Genomic DNA, 11,496 nt, shown 5'->3' with positions numbered 1-11,496 from the left:
GATCCAGGTAGGCGGGCAGACCAGGCTCGTAGATAGAGGGGCTTTAGTACTGCCCTGTCAAAGAGAGAGTGAGTATATTTTGGGAATATTTTTGTATACCCCTCACCGGTTGAGGATATTGGGGGAACAGTGATATGTGTATACTTTGGGAAATATGTTAGCACTCTGGTATTGTTTTGTATTGTATATAATTATATATGGATATGTTTATTTGATTTCCGCTTCTTATTGCTTAAGTTAATGATTGCGTTCTATAAGTGGGGGAGAATGTGATACCCCATGGATGAAAGACTTAAAAAGATTAGATGTTACTACTCATATCAACAAGGTGCACATTTCTTTTTGGGAGCTTTCCCATAAAAACTCCATAGTTAAGCGTGCTTGGCTTGGAGCAATCTTGGGATGGGTGACCACTTGGGAAGTTTTGTCAGGAAGTGTGTAAGTGAGGACAAAACACACTGAAAAGAACATGTGTTGGTTTGTGGGGCCAGTCATTAGTCCGATAAGGCCCACCCCCCTGTTGTCTGGTCCAAGTGGAGGAGGAGAGACACAGTACTCCCTGGCAGACTAAGGTTGGGGCGTTACAACATGGGCACGATCGACTGCTGTAAATCCACATACTATCTTAGTTATGTGGTTGTATTCTGAACTATAAATGACTACGGTACCGTGCTCTGTAAACTAATCTGTAATGGTCCATCAAGATCTGATAATATATAATACATTTCTATATAAAATCTATCTGTTTTACCATGATTCTGTATCAACTGTATTTATGTATGTCATGGTTCTGTAAAACTGTATAATCATGGTATTATGAAAACTGTAAAAACATATTCATGTCTGTATGTACTATAAATCATGATCCTATAAATACTGTAAAAACATCTTTCTATATATATCTGGTAAATCATGATTCTGTAGAAACTATATAACCGTAGTTCTGTAAAAGTTGTGTAGAATTCTTTACTATATTTATATTCTCATGCCACACAATATTTAAAACTCATTAAACATAATTTATAAAACTGTATAATTTCCTACTCTGAAAACTCATAAACATATACTATATTTTACTGGTAAAAATCTCTATTTAAACTGATATAGCATATTTCTTTTACCTGATTACTAGAAAATCCCTAGTATGACTAGTCCTATACCTGCAGGGTTCACCATTAAACACCTTGAAAACAACATCTCTCAGAACAAAATTTCAGTTTTTCTTGACTACTACATTTTCTGCAATTACAGGAAAGTCAAATACTGAATATAAAGTCTTACCCTAAACTTGGGATGACATCCAAGACAGCCCCACCAACGATCTACTCCAGCAGACTTGAAGAGAACTTCCCCAGGAGTGTCATGGTGGCCTCGATCATCAAACTGGCAAGAATCCGGCCCGAAAACTTAGAGAGAAGATAGGAGAGACGAAGAGGAGAGAGAAGATGGGTTTTGTGCGTGAGATTATGGCTGAAAAATCAGGTTTAGGCTATTTATACACTGGCCTTCATCGACGAGCCACGTCACCTCGTCGACGAAGTCAAGAAGGAAGTTCGTCAACAAATGCTCATTCCTCGTCGACGAAATTCAGAACTGAAAATAGCCTCTCGGTAACTTATCGTCGACGAGACACGTGTCCACATCGACAAATCCCTCAAGCGCACTCATCGACGAACGTCCTGTGTTCGTCGATGAGACCCTGTTTAATTTCAAATTTTAATTCCTTTTTCCTCTCCTTTTCCTATTATTAAATTATGAAAATTATCCGGGTCTCTACAGCTACTATGTATTCTTGCTACTTTCTCACGAAAAACTGATTCGTTCTACTGAAATCCACATTATATAATTATATTACTAGTGATATACTTTCGAACTTCATCTTCTTTATTGATTTCTTTGAAGTATATTCATTCTAACGCGTATTAATCTGCTCTTTTGATGAGTATTTTCTTGTACAAACAATATTGTTTTGTTTGTTTTGTGATTGACGATTCGAGAATTTTGGATCATTGCCTAGCGAGAGGATTGTTCTTATTAGAGAGGTGGCTCCACCTTGATTGGAGAGAGGTATATTTCACATGGTAACAAAGTGGAAAGGAAATCCTCAAAATGGGTTGCTTGAGGTAAGGAAGTAGGCTGTGGCTGAACCTTGTAGAAATCTGGTGTTCAACTCTTCTTCCCTTACTCCTTTAAATTCTTGCTAGATATAACCTATGTGCATGCTTTATTTTTATTGAGAACTTGCTAAATATTGGAACTTGCTAAATATTGGTTTTGGTTGTGATTGAATCTATATTGGTTTTGGTCGTGTTGTTGGATTGAAAATTTAGACAAACTTTAATCTTTGAATTCTGGTGTGAATTGCTAAGGTAAAGGTATTGAGATTAAGTGTTTGATTGTAGCAAAGACATCAAAATTATTTAATTCACATTATTGATTTGGTGTCTTGAGAAAAATTGTTAATTGTTGTTGGAACTTTGAAGTGATTATTGAGTATAGCTGAAAATATGATTTTGATACTTGATTAACTGAATTGATTGAAGTATTGAGTTTGAATTATAATTTCATATTCATATTCATAACTAAGATTCCCGATTGGTATAGTACGGTCGTTGCTTAGATATTGAAATTGTGTTAGCGTGGAAGTTTAAAATAACTAAGTGTTAAAGTAAATTAAAATTCCGCAAATAAAATTTTTAATAACCCAATTCACCATCCTCTTGATAATACATTTTAATTTCATTATGCTATTGAAAAAAAATTTTAAATTTAAATTAAAAAATTATGTTATTTGTAATGATTAGAGACAAAATATTTTTTAATATATATATATATATATAAAATACAAATTTTGAACTGAATATATAAATTAATGAACTTCTTAACAAGTTAATAACTACTAGATTTTTTCTATTTAATATAGAATATGAATGCATGCGATTTTTCAATGATTTCTTTGTTACAATTACTAAATTTTTGTTTTTGAAAATTTAGCTTCTTGACAGCTACACCTTGAATTGTATAAGGGCAAGAATACTGAAGTACTATTTGAAAATATAGAAATGAATTCAAAAATTTAAAAACAATTAAAATTAATTTTAAAAATTTTTTCCTTAACTAAAAAAAACTTAAATTATGACATAATAAATAATTCATATTTGGGCAAAAGATATTCACCTCACTTGAAATTTGACAAATGAACAAAGATATTTCCTAAAATTTTAAAAATATCACAAACATTCCTTGAGATTTGTCAAAAAAAAAAAACACAAACTCCCTATTATATTTTACAAAAAGATAAGTTTCCTAGAGATTTTTAAAATCGCAAAGGTAGTTTCTAAAATTTTTGAAATTTCAAGAGAAATCATAATTTTTTTGTCAAATCTCAGAAGAGGTTAGTGTCTTTTGCCCTTAATGTTTATTGAATTTCATGATAATATTTTTTAGAACAAAAGACACTTAATTCTCTTGATGTTCGGTAAAAAGATAAAAAATTCTCCTGGACTTTTAAAAATAAAATTAACATCATCTGAAGTTTAAAAAAAATTGAGAAATCTTCCTTAAAGTTTGTCAAAAAGATATAAGCGTCTTCTTAGAGAACTTGATTTTTTTGCAAATCATAAAGAAAGAATTGTGTATTTTTAATAAATTTCAAGAAAGGTGTTTAAAATTTTAAAATTTCAGAAGAGATTTGTATTTTTTTTACCAAATTTTAGTACGGATAATGCTTATACCCATTTTTTATTATTTATTTTTTACTTTAAAAATGCATAGGAGCATTATTGGTAATAACACGAAAGAAGGGTGTCTAGGGTTGGTACTTCACACGGATCCTGCAGCCTACAAAAGGCCGCAGGGAGCCGTGTGCGTATGAAAGGATTCACTGTTATTAGGGTTTCTAACTTCGGCGCCGTTCTTCGTTTCCTTCTCTGATTTAGGTTTTCGATTGGCCCAATCTCAGAACTCTGTTGATAATCTTCGATTTCATTATTTCTTTTTCTTTTTATTTCTTTTTGACCTTTCAGGTTTCGATTTTTGAATGAAATTGCTGTGAGAATGCCTCTGTTCGATCAGGAAAATGAGGAGACGAATGTTGTAGTGTCTCATCATTGGCGAAGAACAGTGAGGCAGAACAATGAAGGCGAGATATCGTTTCAGTCGTCATTTTCTCGGATTGACGATTCGATTGTTGCTCGTCCACATTCTTCTTCTTCTTCTTCTACTACTCTTCTTCTACTTCTTCTTGTTCTCTCCTTCATTTATCAAATTTCCTATTTTTTTTAATACAAAAAAGAATCAGAAAAGTGAAATGAGAGTGCAGGTGATGTTTAACACAAATTTTTCTTCACTTTGAACCGATTGGAGAGCAATGATCTCCATGGGGAATACTCCACTGAACTGATGCACTCCTCTGTAATTGTTTAACCTTTTTAGTTTTATTTTAATTTTTTCTTGCATTGGAAGACCGTGTTTGAGAGTATAGGTTTATAATTTTTGGATTTATTAAAATTATTATTTTGTTCTTTTAAAAATTAAAGTAATTTGACATAATTAAAAACTTAAAACATTAAAATATCAATAATGAGTAAAATTATATTTTTTGTGCATTATTTTCGTCGTATGCTTTTCTTATTTATAATTAAGAATGAAACTGAATTTTTTCTTATTTTCTTTTTAATGATTTAAACTTTTAAAATTTTGATTGGCAAAATATCTGTTTTAATAAAATATGCTAATTATACCATATAAATTTAATCCCTTACTCTATTTGAATAAGTAAAATTTTATATTTTCACAATATGATTTCTCTTATAATGTCAATTCTATTCTTACAAATAAACATTAAGAAAATTAGATGTAACTTAAGACATTGAGGTTAATGCAAAATTGATCTAAAAATTGTTCAAAATTAATGAAATTCAATTCTATTCATTCAAAAATTTAATAATGCTATTTGATATAAATAAATTGTAAGTAAATTTAATTAAATTCTGTTGATTGATATTAGTATATTACAATTATGTATATTCATTTTTTATATTTGATTCCTTTCTAAAATGTATGTGATTCAAAAATTATAAAGTGAGAATAATAAACATGCTAAAACCAATCCTTTTGTGTGTTGGTGTTATCTAAACCAACTTTTACACAAGCTGTAAATTTATGTTCTGCCTTCACTCTGTCTTCTTACCTATATATATATATATATTTTAAGCTATTAGATTGTAGATCAACAATGTATATAATATTTTGAAGCTCTGTGTGAAAAGATAAACAAATGATAAGCACTATCCTTTGTAATGAATAAGATAGTTCTTAACAAATAAATAATAAACAGGGGTAACAAGATTAGAATTCAGGACCTTTTGGCAGCCAAACTCGATATCATGTTAGATTATTAGTTTACTTAAAAGTTTAACTTCTTAGGCTAAGGATCAATTAGTAAGGGTAGCTTGAGGTAGAATTTTAGGATATTGGAGGAAGAAAAGAAAGTGGTTACACTTGTCACATGGTCAATAGCAATAATATTGATAATCCAAGGAGTGGTGGGAGAGATACAAGATAAAGTACAAATCGTATGATTACCCTTTGAGCAAAAGATGCAATGTGATGTGTTGCTTTTTGGGATGTTTGATATTGTAGAAACCTTAAATACTCTTCCTTCTAGATCATTATTGCATGTTGTTCAACTAAACAAATGTCGAGCTATGGAAACACACTTTTGGGATTTGAGGACTATCCCAACACGCACACAACCTTGACACAACAACAAATCAAAAAAAAAATATAGCAAATTAAAATGTTCTTAGGTTCCATGAACTTATGGACCAAACGAAACAACCACAAGTGAACTTCCAGATCAACAACTATTATCTCTAACATCGATCGTTCTTTCATAAGTGACTTCTAACTTATCTCATATCTCTTTGGCTGTTTTGCAGGCCATGACTCTATTGAATTCATTAGCATCTAGAGCACAATACAAAGTATTGATAGCACTTGAGTTTATTTGTAACATTTTGTAATCTATATCAGTCATGTCCTTTTTCTCTTTCGGGATATGTTTTTCATCTACTATTTTGAGAGGAATTAGATCACCATCCATGACAACCTCTCAAGTTTTCCAATCCATAGTTTGTAGGTAGATTTGCATACGTTTTTTCCAAAAGGTATAGTTATGTCCATAGAAGATTGGTGGTTGGGTTAAGAATTAGCCCTCTCTGAAGGGAGTTACTCCTATATGAGTCATTTAAGATCTTTATATAACTACTTTTTAAGATGTGTTATAACTAGGCTCTGATACCAATTGAAAATAGAATAGCGTCCCCAAGAGGGGGGGTGAATTGGGTTAATTAAAAATTTATGCCCTTTTTAAAACTTTTTGTATTTTAATTACAACAGCAAACCTAATTAAATTAACCAAATAACAATCACAACCCAAACACTAAACAAAGTACTTGAAAGATAAACAATCCAATCAATTAACAAAATTGAAATCAATCGATCAAACTTTTGATGCTTTTGGTAACAACCTTGTAAGTATGTGCAAGCCCTGTTTTGATTGTTTGTAATGCACTCACTTAACCAAGATTTCCATAAATTAATCAATGTACTCCCTTGTGGGTTTTCGCAAAAGATTAATTAACACGTATTTTCTAGAGTTAAGAGTCTTCTCTGAATTCTTACTTAAGTCCTGCAATCAACAATTTTCATTCATAATATATATAGTGTAGAAAATAAAAGTATAGGGAAGAGAGAAGACACCAAAATTTTACGAGGTTCGGCATATCCCCCGCCTACGTTCTCACCTTTGGCAAATACTGCCAAATGATTCCACTATGAATGCTCCTTTTCGGGTGGAGCAAACCTTTCATTCTCAAGTAATTTCCTTTAACAGTTATTTGTTAGGCCCTCCGGTCCATTGATTTTATAAATATGCTCATTCTAATTTTTCAGGTGGTGTAATCGACACCACAAAATAAAGGAAGACTGGTAAATTACTGTCCCTCTCCGAATGTGGATACACCAACAAGAGCCATTGCAATCTTTAGCATAAGCGATTAAGTTTTTTGCAATAAGGCTCTAACATCAATTGTTAGAATTGGTGTATTCCCAATTGGGGGTGAATTGGGTATTTTAAAAATTCTTCCTAGGTTTAATCAAAACCACAATCAGTATTTCGCAACCTATGGTCTGTCAAAGAAAATACCAATTACCCAACAATATAAAAATGAGCATATAAATAAAACAGATATATCAGACTCAGTAATTCCCAATTATTCACAATATTTTAAACATGTGAACATTCATAACAAATTTAAATATACATGTGCAGGAATTTAAGTGCGAAAAATTAAAGTGCAGGGAAAGAGAGAACGACACACGATGTGATATCGGGGTTTGGCCAACACTACCTACGTCCCCGCCTCAAGCTCACAAGCAAGAGGATTCCACTAATTGCTTATTTACAAATGGAGTAACACTGATTACAATACCCTCTCCTTACTAGACAAGGGAATACCCCAGGTCAGATTATAGGACTGACCCCAACCTTTACAATCACACGTTAGAAAGGTGCTCCTGGTTTTCCTAATGAGGTCTAAACCATCTGGTACTTTCTTAACCGGGTCTAAGCAATCCAGTGCACATTACAGGCCAATGCAATCTTCTTCCGACCACACGTCGGGAATACAACAAATATAATATTTTTGTACAACCAAAGTGCTACTCAAACAAGCAGATTTGTACAACAATAAAGCTCTATATGCACTCACATACGATATGAATTTAAAGCTCAGTGAGTATATGATTTTGTTAAAAAAACTAATGCAATCTTTGAGTTAGATGTATATACTAAAGCACTTCAAAGATGCAAACCCCAATAAAAAAATTTTCTTTCAAAAATATTTTTCAAATGAAGTGTAGGATATTTTAGAGTTATGCCCAAAAATGGATTCTTACAACAAAGGCAAGATGAGCTTTATGAATCTAGCAATAGAAATGCTAAAGATTCACAAGCTAGAATAAGATTTCTCCCAAGATATTTATCAAATAAATATGTGGAGAAACTCAAACTATAATCTCAAGGAATGATTTTGAAAAATAAGAGTAAAGGGGAGTAAATGATAATTGTTGTGAAAAATAACTACCCAAATAAATATATTCTTGAAAATATTTTCAATGTAATAAGTATAGGAGAGTATAAAAGAATGAAAAAATCAAAAATATTTTCGAAAGATTTTCAATCTAATCTCATGCTTAAAAAATGAGTAATGAAAGGGTATATATAGAGTCTAAGAGAATTTTGACCGTTAGAGACATAACGGGTATTTTTAAAATTGTTTAATTAAGTTTTAGCTCGGATTGGCGTAATAAAAATTTGAGAACCCAAGAGATTCGGTCGACCGGACCAAGACGTCCATCGGCTATCCTCTCACAGCACATTTTTAAATTTCAAAAGGGTTCGGTTTGTCAAGTAAGGGGTCAGTTGGCTGACCTAGGGCGATTTTCCTTTACTTCTTGATTTCGGTCGCCTAGCCTAAGGTTCGGTCTGCCGGTCTTCAAAGGCTAGTCGGCCAAGGCAAATTTGAACTAAAAGTTGGGTCGGTCGTGAACTGTAGAAAAGGCCAATTTTAAAGGTCGGGCGACCATGGGCAATATGTTCAATAATAGGTCAATCGGCCGAGCCAAGTCAAACTTTTGACTTCTGGCCAGGTCGGTCGACTGAGGCATTTATAACGCCAAGAGGTCGATCAACCGAGGACCTTGAAAAGTTAAGATATGCCCTAACTTTGACCTTATAGGTTTATCCTTGTATGTAAGTGTTGGCTTTTTAGCTTAAGGGACTTTTCATGAAGTGCTTGGGGACCTAAGGTCAGTCTATTAGCCTTTGAGCTTTCAATCACATCATGCATGTCATTCCTTATTACATACCAAATTATAAAACAAAAAAAAAAAAGCATTTACAATAAAATTCAAATGTCTTCTTGTCTTTTACTCTTCGGTCTTCATGAAATACGCCAAGTTGTATGCACTTTAAGTCCTGTCTTGGCTTCCACATCCCTCTTCCATGTGTGTGTTCTGAATAATTAACCTATTCAAGTACTAGTCACATACATTAGATCCAAATGTTTTGTCAGCATCAAAACAGAAATCAAACTCAAAAAGTCAACACAACTAATTATCTTTTTGAATAATATCTTTTCTTGATATTGTTCAAAATGTGTTCAAAATACAATTTCGATTAACTTTTAGCATCAACAAATGCTTTCATTAAAAGTGATTCTTTTATTTTCGTAAAAAGGCTAGTAGCCTTTGTACGAAATCTTTGTGAATCTCCACATATGTTTTTACTTTCAAAAAGATTGTTTTCTCGAAGAAAGAAGAATTTATTCTTAGAAAATACTAGTTAATATCTTTTTAAAGAATATATGTTCAGAAAATAAAATTTCATGTTTTAATGGTGACATACAAGTACAAGAGAATTTCATGTTTTAAGTGTGGCTCATATTATCCTCTTGAAGCTTATTATAAGTGGAAGTTTTCACCTAGAGTGACTATTAGATTCTTTTCACTTAAACCCAATGGAGTGCATGGGAGGATTGTCAAAGGGAGGGGGGGTGGGGGGTGAAGCCTATTTGTGATACGTTATGGTATTTTGAGTCCAAGAATAGTGCTTTTATATTTTTGTATAATGGTACTTTGACGTTTTCACACCAAAGACTAAATATACATGCTCGTAGGCTACAGTTAAAACTTAAAGGTAGTTTATTGACAGTATAGGGGAAATTTATTTGTTTGCAAATATTTTTAAATCACATAAATCGTTGTGCTTTTTTTGTTATTTTCTTTTTATTTGTTATGTGTGTCCGCACATAACTATAGTGTTTGTTTCACAACAAAACCATCAAGACACATTCATTTGACATCAAGGTGTGTGTTTTGAACAACAAAATTTTTCATATTAGAAGTATCTTTGAAAAGCCTAACATTCCTCATTTTCAATATGGTAGGTTCTCTAGATTTTGATGGCCATGGGGAAGAACATGTTGTTATGATCACCTAGCTAAATCCAACTATTTCTAGCTTTCTAGAGGTTAATATAGGCCCAATGATTATTGGTGGCATCAACCAAAGAGGTTTCATGTAGAGTGGAATGTGAGAGCATGAGTTAAAACTAATTCATGGCTTCTTAGCCTCTTGAATTCTAGTGTTGAACTTGAAGAAGTGAAGATGAACTCTTACCAAGGGTTTAAGAGCCTGGAAAATATTATGTAAAATTACCTTGAGCTTATTCAAATCCAACTTCAAAGCCTAAAATTGATACTCTTGAACACTATCTTAAGCTTTTTCTTGAGAATTTATCCCATCTTAACCATGCTGATTTCATCACAATAGGTATCATAAAAAATACCAGCTTGTAAACTACACGGTGAGAGAAGGGAAAGTCTTGCTATAGACTTGCAAGGTTAGGACCTAGTGAAGTTTTCTTGAGATAAAGCTAGAGCTTCATTTGTTTGAAAAGGACCATGTGAAAGGGTAGTCATCCAACGCAGCAGAGAGGAGGAAGTACTTGAAATCAACTCCCATGCACCATGCTAGTAGCAGAAATGAAGCTCTTGCTGTAAGTGCATTATCTGTTGTTGTTGAAGTCACGCAAGACCATTCAAGGGAGTTCATCTTAGACAGTTGTAGAGGAGTTTAACTGGTCACACAGCATTTTTCTTAGACTTCCTTTTGAGGCATATTATAAACAAAGGTAATCCAGCATTTTGGGGCCTTGGCTGCCCTCACCCTTATGCTAATAAACTTAGTGACAAGTACATGAGAAATAGTGAGGTTGTTTAGGTTATAACCCACCCAAATTCTTCCTACAGGGGAGTTACTAAGCACAGTAGTTGCGCAAGAAGACCACCCAACTTCTTTGAACTTAGCTCTGACTTTTGCAAAGTTAGGGTTTGATCTTTGGTCTTACAAATGCCAATCATGCTTTAAGAATGAAGCTTGGACGGGCGGAACATTAATTAGTCTTTTAGGTTTCGTGGGGTTAAATCTCAAATTCTTCAAACACTTCATTTGTTGCAATATCAAATCTCCAATAATAAAAATAATTTTTACAAATAACCATATTTTATAGCCATACTTAAGTGGTATTCCCGCTGCTTATTTGCATTGTTTGTGTTAAAAGCTTGATATACATTGTTAACCCACAACCTAACAACTTAACTTTTGAGTAAAGTGATAATCTAACATAATATCAGAGTTCTGATTATCAGGAGGTCCTATGTTCTAATCTTATCGCCTGCCTTTATTTTCTGACATTATTTGTCATTTATTTATCTTTCCACGTGCTATCGGACTACATGTGCAAGGAAGTGTTAAAAGCTTGATATACATTGTTGACCCACAACTTAACAACTTAAGCTTTTAAGTAAAGTGATAATCTAACGGTATGCCTCCCATATTTAGCCGCACTAGTTAAAATCTCCATCGATG

General features: G+C 32.8%; 1 non-coding gene across 1 annotated transcript; it reads left to right on the top strand.

Moving 5' to 3' along the window:
• The first annotated feature begins 4,072 nt into the window (after positions 1 to 4,072).
• Positions 4,073 to 4,203, top strand: LOC131154714 (small nucleolar RNA snoR111). The gene has a single exon (XR_009136628.1). It is a non-coding gene; the product is annotated as a small nucleolar RNA snoR111 (small nucleolar RNA).
• Positions 4,204 to 11,496: the final 7,293 nt, after the last annotated feature.

This window comes from Malania oleifera, chromosome 4 (assembly GCF_029873635.1).
Source record: "Malania oleifera isolate guangnan ecotype guangnan chromosome 4, ASM2987363v1, whole genome shotgun sequence".
Classification (NCBI taxonomy): domain Eukaryota; kingdom Viridiplantae; phylum Streptophyta; class Magnoliopsida; order Santalales; family Ximeniaceae; genus Malania; species Malania oleifera.
The sequence above is the reverse complement of the archived record's forward strand: the minus strand, read 5'-3'. Positions and strand labels throughout refer to the sequence as shown.